The sequence below is a fragment of the Hypanus sabinus genome, chromosome 18 (genome assembly GCF_030144855.1).
Source record: "Hypanus sabinus isolate sHypSab1 chromosome 18, sHypSab1.hap1, whole genome shotgun sequence".
NCBI classification, from domain to species: domain Eukaryota; kingdom Metazoa; phylum Chordata; class Chondrichthyes; order Myliobatiformes; family Dasyatidae; genus Hypanus; species Hypanus sabinus.
Window position 1 is genome coordinate 35,944,990 of NC_082723.1, and position 10,188 is coordinate 35,955,177.

General features: G+C 44.7%; 1 protein-coding gene across 2 annotated transcripts in view; it reads right to left on the reverse strand.

The window, feature by feature from the left end:
• The window catches only part of prrc2b (proline-rich coiled-coil 2B), a 72,767-nt gene extending 63,619 nt beyond the window's left edge, over window positions 1-9,148 (reverse strand). Inside the window, exon 1 of one of the 2 annotated variants that reach the window (XM_059994093.1) lies at window positions 8,624-9,148. The gene's annotated coding sequence lies outside the window, so the exon portion shown is untranslated. Of the gene's footprint in view, window positions 1-8,608 lie in introns of both variants that reach the window. The other variant, XM_059994092.1, reaches the window with a different exon arrangement.
• Window positions 9,149-10,188: the final 1,040 nt, after the last annotated feature.

The window sequence follows — 10,188 nt, forward strand, 5'->3', positions numbered from 1 at the left end:
GCTGCCAATTTATACACATCAAGCTCCTTTAGAAAGCAGTGAGTTAATGACCAGATAACCTGACCGTGTTTAGTTACATCAGTTGAGGAATACTGGTGACAACTTCCTCTACTATGAAATGGTGCCTGGGGATCTCATCTACTTAGCAGAAAAACTCCTGGTTTAAGGACTGAAGGGAATCCCAGAAATACAGCAACTGAAAAATCAAAGAAGATTCTAGAAATCTAAAATAAAAGCTGGAAATGCTGATGAAACTCAGCAGGTCAGGCTGCAACTGTAGGAAAAGAAATAGACTTAAATGTTTCAGGTTAAAGACCCTTCAGAAAGCATTGAGCTTGAGCTCGACTCTGGATCAGAGCTTTAACTTCCGTCCTTCTCACTTACACACCACCAGTAGTGCAAAGACACTAGGAGTGTTATCAGCATGTTTCATCTCCTAGCCAAGGGAATGAAACTTGAAACCCCACTCAACTCCTCAATCAGTGCAGGTACTGACAGCCTGCTCCACTGTCAAAGGTAATTCAAATTAAACATTGACAAAGTACTTCAGTTACTCCCGGAACAGTTTTTTTAAAAATCAAAATATACTTTATTCAAAAATAAAATTATATACAATAAACCATTCAGTGACTCTCAGTCCTTTACAAAGGTTTCCATTACAGTCTTTACATTCCCACACTTTAGCCACCTAGGTGGCACTCTGTTACTTCATATTTACATACACTTGTATACTGGTATACACCCCACCCCCCAACTGCCATGGGAGAAGAACCCTAGACTGTGGTCCTTCCCCACCGCGCCCTTACGGTGGCTGCACCAAGTTTGAGTGCGTCCCTCAGCACGTACTCCTGCAGCTGAGAATATGCCAGTCCGCAGCATTCCCCCACGGACATCTCCACGTGCTGGAAGACCATCAAGTTTCGGGCCGACCAAAGAGTGTCTTTCATGGAGTTGATGATCTGCCAGCAGCACCGGATGCTAGTCTCCGTGTGCGTCCCTGGGAACAGCCCGTAGATCAGAGTCCGCTGTTACGCAGCTGCTGGGGATGAACCTCGACACTGTCCCTTCCATCCTCCTTCACACCTTCTCCACGAACCCACAGTGTGCGAAGAGGTGGGTCACCAACTCCTCCTCACTGCAGTCCTCCCATGGGCAGAGGGGTGTGGAGACGACGTTCCGGGCGTACAGGAGGGATGGGACTGGAATTTATAATCAAGAGCAGAGTGACACTATCCCAAGTACCCAAGTTCATGTCTGAACTCAAATGCTGTCTTGGTGGAGTCTGCATCATCACCCAAAAGTTAAAAGTCCTATGCTACCAGAAATCATTGAACAGGTTGGCTTAAGCTATCTACTTTTACTATCACCGAAACAGATGAACTGATCATGAACATCAACATTATTCCTGCCTTGGGATGAAAATAATGCAAATTGCAGTGAAAGCCAGATTTGTTAGTGTAGTGACAAAGGAAAAGACCGAGAATATATAACTCCAGAACAGCAATACAATAAAAACCGAAGAAACTGGAACAAGAGGTTACTTGGCTCCCGGTGTATGTGATTCTTGGCCTCAGCTTTGCTTTCCTCTCTGTTCTGTTGACAAAAATTCTTGGCTTGCAACTTTCTCAATGATTCACCTTACACAGCTCTCTAGAATGGAGAATTCCAAATATTCACGAGAATTTAGCCTAGATTGATATGAAGTGGTGGCAACTGTTATACTCCTGATCAGACTGGCGGGAGTCTAGCGAAAATCCTCCTCACAAGTCTTAAATGAACAGCCCCTTATTCTGAAACCAAGCCTCCTATTTTAGATTCTCGTGTGGGGAAGACACCTTCTTAGCATCTAGCCTATCAATTTCCTTCAGAATGTTTTATACTACAGAAGTAATGTTGCTCATTCTCCTATATTCCAGAGTATAGGACAAAAGTACTTAATCACTCCTCATAAGATAATCCTGTATTCCAAGTCCACCTACTCAATGCCAAAACACACCTCCTTAAATAGGGAGAGCAAAAACATGACATGCTCCAAACATGGCCTCACCAAACCCTAATAAAGCTTTAACAAAATCTTACATTTATGCTCCATCTTCTTTACAATGACCAACTTCCCAATTACTTACTCGATTTGCACACTACCCTTCTATTCCATGCACAAGGACAGCCTTTGCATCACACAATTTCCGCATTTCTTTTCTTATCATGTCTCATTATTTTCATTAGACCCAACTAAACCTTTGCACATTTGTATTTTTTTTGCTTTGCACCCTCTTCATAACTTGTTTTTCAAGCATCTTTAGTATCAGCAAATTTGACTACAATCACTCAGACCCGCATCTAGATTGTAGATTGCTGAGGCCTCAGCCCTTATTGCACGGGACCCCACAAGCTGCAGCCTACCAACCTAAAAAAATCCAATTGCAAGGACTGTTAATTAGCCAATCTTATAAGCCATGTCAATAATACAAATCTGAACACGTTCTTCCCTTATGCATTTCAGTGCTACTCTATTTAATGACCTTGGAAAACCCAAAAAGAATATATCCAAGAGTCCACTCCAATTTACTTTTTATAAAATGATGCTCAATTCACTTAGTTGTGTAATGATTTTCTAAATGACCTGCAAGAGTATCCTAGCAATTTCCCAACAGGCATCAGACTAACTACTGGCTTCTGGTTTGTGGCTCTCCCCAGTCCTAATTCCAATGTTAACTACCAAAAAATAGAATTGCCTTGCTGAAAGACAGAGCTAAACACATTAAATCTTTTATCACAAATCTTGCACCCACCTTAAAAGCAAAACCAATCCCACTCCCATGGATTGAAGGAAAAATTGTGGACGCCATCCACATCCCCCCCCACAACCCTGTCAAGAAAAAAGTGGACACACCCAGGACAAGGGCAAATAAATCAGGCAAGCTCACATGTTCAAAGGGGAAACCAGGCACACTTCCCCTGAGTCAGGGGTAAAAAAAAACTCCCCAAGTTTAAATGAGATGCTTTTAGACAATTTCTTCCTCAGAAACAGGTCAGTTTCTACCTCACAAAAAAGGCAAAACAGACCTTCCATCCACCAATATACAGTCAAGGGGAACATAACTCCTAAGAATCTGCTAAACCAGATGCCCCACTCCCACCAAACTGGTGAATGATAAATCTGAAGACCATCTTCCCAGGTTCAATGGTATACTAGATGAACACACTTTATGTTATGAATAAACAATGTTCTCCTAATCAAGAGTGAACTAATGGAATCAGTCTCACATTTGCAAAAGTCAGGGCAGTGGAAAGCTCGGTATCCACATCTGCCCAAGGCTGGGGACACATAAAGTTCACCAGGCTCCCAGGTTAAGGAAATTCTTGGAGCCCCACAACCTCCTAGAGCTAATAAATGCTCAGGCAAGGGTGAATATGACATCCTTTGAACTGTAAGATGAAGGTAGACCAGATAACTTTCCAAATTTGGGCATTTGCTACATCCTTGACATCCTAGACTAAAGTAAACTAAATATCCTCACAGATAAGGGGATTTGATAACAATTCTTCTGTAGTTGGTGATGATTTGATTTAGGAGTGAAGTTTAAAATCTTGTTGTGTGTTGCCACAACAACCTCTCAACGTCAGCAAAACCAAAGAGCTGATTGACTCCAGGAGAAAGAAGTAGGTTCATGAGCCAGTCGTCATTAGGAGATTGGAGGTGGAGAATTTGCCTACTGTCACAACGATGCTGTTTCATTGGCTCTTCACTCAATCATGGAACATCTGAACAACAAAGCTGCATACATCCGACTTCACTGACAAACAGCTCGGCATTCAATGCTATCATCTGGAGGATCTCACATGGGTTATTCCCTTATAACACATATCCCAGTCGGTGCAACAGACATTCAGATAATTGAAAGAAAGAAATCAGATGATGTTCTAGGTATGTATTTTTATAAACAGTTGATCTTTTTATATTCTTTATCTTTGTTGTATGCTTGAGCAGTTCATGTTAGCTTATTAGTACATACTGAATAACAAACATGTTTTAACATTAATTTGTGTTGTGTATTATTGCTAAGGTCAAGCAATCTGATTTAACCAATCCTAATGTGTTCTTTGTTAAATATTTTATGCAGCATTATAGTTCAAGCTTGGTAATATGGTATACTCTACAGAAGGTGTGGCAAACATTTTTGACAGTGTGTACAAATTGGGAATAATCTTTTTTAAAAAAATTGCACATGTCATGGTAATTTTGAACAGAGGTATCATAGAACATAGAAATCTACAGCACAATACTGGCCCTTCAGCCCACAATGCTATGCCAACCATGTAACCTGCTCCAGAAACTGCGTAGATTTCCCTACCACATTGCACTATCTTTCTAAGCTCCATGTATCTATCTGAGAGTTTCTTAGAATACTCTGTTGTGTCTGCCTCTACCATCATCTTTAGCAGTGCATTCCACGGACCCACCACGCTTTGTGGGGAAAAACTTCTTGCCTTTGACATCCCCCTTATGCCTACTTCCAATCACCTTAAAACTATACCATTTCATGTTAGCCATTTCAGCCATGCCTCTGGCTATCCACACGACCAATGCCTCTCATCTTACATACCTCTATCAGGTCACCTCTCATCCTCCGTCACTCCAAGGAGAAAAGGCCAAATTTGCTCAACCTATTCTCATAGGGCATGCTCTCCAATCCAGGTAACATCCTTGTAAATTTCCTCTGTATTCTCATTTATCATTGATAAATGAATTAGTAACAATAATTATGGCATTTAAAGGCTTTTTATTTCTTATTTACATATATTCATTGTTTTACTATTAATAAAAGTATACCAGACAGATTTTATGATTTAGATGATTTACGATTACATCAACGATTTAGATGAGGGCATTGAAAACTATATCAGCAAGTTTGCTGACGATACTAAACTGGGTGGCAGTGTGACATGAGAAGAGGACGTTAGGAGAATACAGGGAGACTTGGATAGGCTGGGTGAGATACTTGGCAGATGTCATTCAATGTGAATAAATGTGAAGTTATCCACTTTGGAAGCAGGAACAAGAGGGCAGAGTATTGTCTGAACGGTGTAGTTAGGTAAGGGAGAAATGCAAAGAGACCTAGGAGTCCTAGTTCATCAGTCAATGAGGGTGAATGAGCAAGTGCAACAGGCAGTGAAGAGGGCAAATGGAATGTTGGCCTTTGTTACAAGGGGAATTGAGTACAAGAGCAAGGATGTCCTTTTGCATTTGTACAGGGCCCTGGTGAGACCTCACCTGGAATATTGTGTACAGTTTTGGTCTCCAGGTTTAAGGAAAGACATTCTGGCAATTGAGGAAGTGCAGCGTAGATTCACTAGGTTGATTCCTGGGATGGCAGGGCTGTCTTATGCAGAGAGATTGGAGAGATTGGGCTTGTACACACTGGAATTGAGGAGATTGAGAGGGGATCTGATTGAAACGTTTAAGATAATTAAAGGATTTGATAGGATTGAGGCAGGAAATAGGTTCCAGATGTTGGGAGAGTCCAGTACCAGAGGGCATGGATTGAGAATAACAGGTCAGTTATTTAAAACAGAGTTGAGGAAGAGCTTCTTCTCCCAGAGAGTTGTGGAGGTGTGGAATGCACTGCCTCGGAAGACGGTGGAGGTCAATTCTCTGGATGCTTTCAAGAAGGAGCTGGATAGATATCTGATGGATAGGGGAATCAAGGGATATGGGGACAAGGCAGGGACTGGGTATTGATAGTGAATGATCAGCCATGATCTCAGAATGGCGGTGCAGACTCGACGGGCCGAATGGTCTACTTCTGCACCTATTGTCTATCTCCACAAAGCTAATCAAGAATCTTCGATTCCTAGACCTCAATACCTCCTTCTGCAACTGGATCCTTGATCACCTCGCCTTCAGATCCAGTCACTTCAGATTGGCAACAACATTGCCTCCACAATCTGCATCAGCACAGGTACACAAGGCTGTGTCCTTAGCTCCCTGATCTACTCTATTTATACTTATGACCGTGAGGCTAAGCACAGTTCCAATGCCATATTTGTTTGCTGACAATACCACTGTTGCAGGCAGAATCAAAGGAGGTGACAAATCGGCATTTCAGAGGGAGATTTAAAATGGTGTCACAACAACAGCCTCTCACTCAATGTCAGCAAGGCCAAGGGGCTGATTACTGACTTCAGGAGGAGAAAACCGGAGGCCCATGAGCCTGTCCTCATCAGGGGATCAGAGGTGGAAATGGTCAGCAACTTTAAATTCCTCAGCGTTATCATTTTGGAGGATCTGTCCTGGGTGCAGCACACCAGTGCCATTACAAAGAAAGCACAACAGCATTTCTTTCTTTGTTGTTTGCAAAGATTTGGCATGAAGTCTAAAACCATGACAAACTTGTATAGATGTGCAGTGGAGAGTATATTGACTGGTTGAGTCTCAGCCTAATATGAAAACACCAGTGCTCTTGTATGGAAAAGCCTACAAAAAGTAGAGGGTTTGGCCCAGTTCAACATAAGTAAAACTATCCCTACCATTCAGCACATCTACAGCAAATGCTGTTGCAAGAAAGCAACATCCATCATCATGGCCCTCCACCATCCAGGCCATGCTCTTCTTGCTGCTGCCATTAGAAGGTACAGGAGCCTCAGGACTCACATCACCAGATACAGGAACAGTTGTTACCCTTCAACCATTAGGCTCTTGAACCAGGGGCGATAACTTCACTCAATTCCACTTGTCCCATCTCGGAACTGTTTCTACAACCAATGGACTCACTTTCAAGGACTATTTATCTTATGTTCTCATCATTTTTTATTGCCTACCGATTTATAATTTCTCTTTCTTTTTGTATTTACCGTTCTTTCTTTAAAAGCACATTGGTTGTTGTCTGTCCTGTTGGTTGTGGTCTTTCATTGATTCTATTGTGTTTCTTGTATTTACTGTGAAATCCCACAAGAAAACTTTGGCAAACTTCTGGAAATGCACATTGGAAAGTACCCTAACTGGTGCAGGACAGTGTGGTATGGAAACACCACAGGAATGTGGTCATGCCCAGGAATGGAAAAGGCTTGGAAAGAAAGTGGCAAATTATGCAGAGCCCTCCCCAACAAGTGCATCTACATGGAACAGTGCCACAAGAAAGCAACATCATCAAAAACCTCCACCATGCAGGAAATGCTCTCTTCTCATTACCACCACTGGGCAGGAGGCAAAGAAGCCTCAGGTCCCAAACCACCAAGTTCCAGAGCAGCATTAACCTACAACCATCACGTCCTGAACTGGAACAGATAATGCTATTTTGAACTGATTCTATGATCAAAACTGTAACACACTGCATACCCACCTTGGTGATGATTTTATTTTACATGTTGAACTTAAACCTGATGACCCCCAATCCCTGATCAAAGGCAACACACATCAAATTAGATGAGTAAATCAGGTATTTTCTGTTACCAGTCTCACACACACACCAAGGGTACACTACACTGCCCTATTCCAAACTAATGGTACACTACATGATGAGTTTGGACACACCAGAGTGCCCCAGCATTGGGTTAAAGTCACCAGGTTACCCTGTTGTGTACAGGTACACCATTCAGTATAAATCATTTTGAAAGGACACTCATTATACTACTCCAGCAAAGGATACTCAAGATGTTTCCCATCTTAGATCCAGGGAACACCGGACAATTCCATTCTGGGAGTGAGCAGACATCTGCCTAGCAGAATTAATAACGTTAACCCTGACGAGTTCAAAGCCCCTAGATTCATGGTGGCGTATAAGGCGAGCACACCTTCACCTCGTATTAACATCCTGAGTGAACACCATCCAGTGCCCAAAGTGTACAGTAAGTGGCTTCTCCTAGATCGAAGGTAAACTAAACACATCCCCAAGCCTTGCTTGATGACAGCACGGTTAATCAACCACATCGGTCACCGAGAGGGTAGCAAACACCGCCGCATTCCAATGCAGGTTAAACCAGACAGCCGCACTGCTCGGATTAACCAGACGCCGCCTGATCCCTCACTCTCTCAATGTAAACAAAATATTCGCCTCTTCCCCCCCCCCCCCCCCAATCACCGCCACCACCTCTCCTTTCCCCCTCCTCCCACCATCCCAGACCCCCGATTCGCCCTGTTCGTGCATCCCCCCCTCCCCGGTCGGTCAAACCCAGCGGGGTCGCGGGGGGAGGACGAGAGGACACCGAATCCCTCGGCCTCAAGAAAAGTGAACCCAAGTTCCAAGCGGATGGGGAGGCCGGGACCCGCCATCTCCCCACCCCCAGACAGAGACCGTACAACCGGCTCCGGAATTCGCAACCGATGCCCTGGGCCCGGGACTTGCTCCAGGCTCAGGCCGGCCGGCAGGCAGCGGCCCGGCCCTGCCCGCCCGGGGGTCCACGGCCCGGACTCGGCAACCTCCCTCCGATCGACGCAGCCCAGGAAATCAAGTGCGGGCCGGGCCGAGCCGGCCTCCACTCCCGGAGCTGAGGGTCCCCGCACTCTGCACCGTTTTGTGGGGAATGTGAGGAAAAGATGGCGGCGGGATGCCGCCGGGAACAAAGCGGGAGAAAACCTCCGGATCGCAGCCTAGCAAAAGCGCTTTACCTCAGAAACACCAACCTCGGCTCGTTCCCAGGGCTTCCGCAGCCTCAACTACAACGGGAAACGGGGATCGGCGCCGAAAGACAGCCCGATGGAGGCGGATGGAGAAGGATCCAGGGCCTAAGCAAAAGGATTGACGAGAAATCGACTCCGGCCTCGGAAACCGGGCTCAGAGACTGAGCCTCCGTGCCGGGCGACATCTGGCGGCGGCTCTGGGAACTGCAGCCGCAGAAACTACGCCGTGACGACACCTGGCGACAGTCCCGGGAATTGCAGCCGGGGAACGGGCGCCGTGGCGTCTCTTGCGGAAAAGCGATGATTTGCAGTCAGGGAATCAGACAGACAGACATACTTTATTGATCCTGAGGGAAATTGGGTTTCGTTACAGCCGCACCACTAAGAATACTGAAGAAATATAGCAATATAGAACCATAGATAATTAAATAATAATGTTAATCATGCCAAGTGGGAAATTAAGTCCAGAACCAGCCTATTGGCTCAGGGTGTCTGACACTCCAGGAAGGAGTTGTAAAGTTTGATGGCCACAGGCAGGAATGACTTCCTATGACGCTCAGTGTTGCATCTCGGTGTAATGAGTCTCTGGCTGAATGTACTCCTGTGCCTAACCAGTACATTATGGAGTGGATGGAGACATTGTCCAAGATGGCATGTAACTTGGACAGCATCCTCTTTTCAGACACCACCGTCAGAGAGTCCAGTTCCACCCTCACAACATCACTGGCCTTGCAAATGAGTTTGTTGATTCTGTTGGTGTCTGCTACCCTCAGCCTGCTGTCCCAGCACACAACAGCAAACATGATAGCACTGGCCATCACAGCCTTGTAGAACATCCTCAGCATCATCCGACAGATGTTAAAGGACCTCAGTTTCTTCAGGAAATAGAGACTGCTCTGACCCTTCTTGTAGACAGCCTCAGTGTTCTTTGACCAGTCCAGTTTATTGTCAATTCGTATCCCCAGGTATTTGTAATCCTCCACCACGTCCACACTGACCCCTTGGATGGAAACAGGGGTCACCGGTGCCTTAGCCCTCCTCAGGTCCACCACCAGCTCCTTAATCTTTTTCACATTAAGCAGCAGATGATTCTGCTCGCATCATGTGACAAAGTTTCCCACCGTAGCCCTGTACTCAGCCTCATCTCCCTTGCTGATGCATCCAACTATGGCAGAGTCATCAGAAAACTTCTGAAGATGGCAAGACTCTGTGTTGTAGTTGAAGTCCGAGGTGTAGATGGTGAAGAGAAAGGGAGACAGGACAGTCCCCTGTGGAGCTCTGTGGAATCAATGCCGAGATGTTAATTAGCTGCTGAAAACAATTACAACCTTTAAAAAATACAATCGTAAATACTGAAAATCTGAAATAAAAACAGAAAAAAGCTTAAGAACATGCAGCCATTAGACAAAATCTGTAAAAAAGTTAGTTATACCCCTTGGTTTAGTCTCTTCCCACCTATATTCACAGCTTCACTTTCTCTCCATCTCTTCAACAACTTTCAATTCCCTGGACCTGACCACCTTATTTTCACTGTGGATTCCAGTCTCTGAAGATTTACAGTTCTCCAC